The following is a 1,642-nucleotide window of genomic DNA, read 5'->3' as shown; positions in this document are numbered from 1 at the left end:
AAAGTTTGTTGGAAATTCTCAGGCCACATATTCGAAAACAAAATACCAATTATAGATTGGCTATTTCCGCTGAAGAAAGACTATCAGTCTGCCTCAAGGGATATTTATTTATTTATTTTTTTTTATTTATAACATTTATTTCAGGTAACAGACAATAAATTGTACAGACCCATAGAATAAATACCTTACAGACTAACATACATATAATATTTTATAACTAAAACTATTAAGCACTACACTATACACAATTCACGGCACTGGCAGTGTCATATTGCGCTGAATGGGCTTCGGCTGGGTGTTGCGAAGCCGCCCGCGAAACCGCCGGAACACGACACCACGGGGCCAGAACTCCTCGCTCATGAAGGTCGACAGCTGCTCGCTCGGTACACGCACAACAAATGAATTAAAGTTCAAATTATTGCGCGGCTCCAGGCGCTGGACCCTCACGATAAACTTGGTCTTCACCCGCACATACTCCACTACATCAGAAGCTTGGGTGGAGTGGTGCAGGCGGGACACGTACAGCTGCGTCGTCGGTATGGCGGGCCGCAGCAGGTGGTTGTTACCGGTCGGGGCGGTACCACACTTGTTGGAGGAGGGCTTCTTTTTCTTCTTCCTTTTCTCTACCTTTGTAAAGCCCTCCTCATCGAGTGGATGTCTATTCACGCTCGACAAGGGTGCCGCACGGCGCGGGGAGTCCCTGTGCTTAACGGGATCTCCATCTCGGGTGATTTCTTGCCGCTTTACGGGAGGCTTGGCGGCAGCGGCCGCGTAGCCAGCCGGTGTCGGGTTGGCTACACGAGGCGGGCTCTCCGGGGGAGGCGCGGGTCAGGCGGGGCGCGGCGTGACGCGGTCGACGGCCGGCGGCGTCGTCAAATTCGCTGACTCAAAAGTCTCACGTTGCGCTCCACGACGCGTGTTCACATTTGAAACCTCCGCTGACCTACATAATGAAATTGAATCGCGCAGGGCGACGACCTCATTACGCAGATCGTTGATGGTGGATTGGGAAGCTCCAAATTTAAACTCCATCTCCTTTAGGGCCGTCCTTAATGAAGTGATGTCCTTAAGAAGGCGGGTGACGTCGACGTGGTCGAATGTGACGGGAGGCAGCTTACGCAAATCCTTCGCCACGAAAGTCGGCACGTCGTCCGGATCGGTCTTCTTGAACACCTTGATGATGTCCCGTAGACTCCTCTCTCCCTTCTCGTCCCTCCTGCGAGACGGCATCTGGTCGGCCATATTCAATGGCAAAAAGAGTAGTGATTTGGCGTCACGTATCTCTCCTTCCGTAAAATTGCTCGTGCAAATTTGCTCTATGCTAACTTCATCCATGACATCCAGCTGATACTGCAGGAATGCCAGGACTTCATTAGGCACAAGCCTAGCGCTCATTGTTGCGAGCGATAACTTCGACAATAAAAAATATTAATTATTTCAGTACTAGCTGCTCCACGCGGTTTCAGCCCCGTGGCCGTGACTCCACTCCTGTTGGTCGTAGAGTGATGATATATAACCTATAGCCTTCCTCGATAAATGAGCTATCTAACACCGAAATAATTTTTCAAATCGGACCAGTAGTTTCCGAGATTAGCGCGTTCAAACAAACTCTTCAGTTTTATAATATTAGTATAGATTATTT

At 49.4% G+C, this 1,642-nt stretch overlaps 1 pseudogene; it reads right to left on the bottom strand.

Annotated features, from left to right (window-relative positions):
- Window positions 1-249: 249 nt before the first annotated feature.
- On the bottom strand, window positions 250-1,395 carry LOC149895138 (uncharacterized; annotated as a pseudogene).
- Window positions 1,396-1,642: the final 247 nt, after the last annotated feature.

The sequence above is a fragment of the Colias eurytheme genome, chromosome 32, assembly GCF_061535395.1.
Source record: "Colias eurytheme isolate Ceu_HAF_F1 chromosome 32, ilColEury1 Martin Lab GWU primary, whole genome shotgun sequence".
NCBI classification, from domain to species: domain Eukaryota; kingdom Metazoa; phylum Arthropoda; class Insecta; order Lepidoptera; family Pieridae; genus Colias; species Colias eurytheme.
This window is presented reverse-complemented; position numbering and strand designations above follow the sequence as displayed.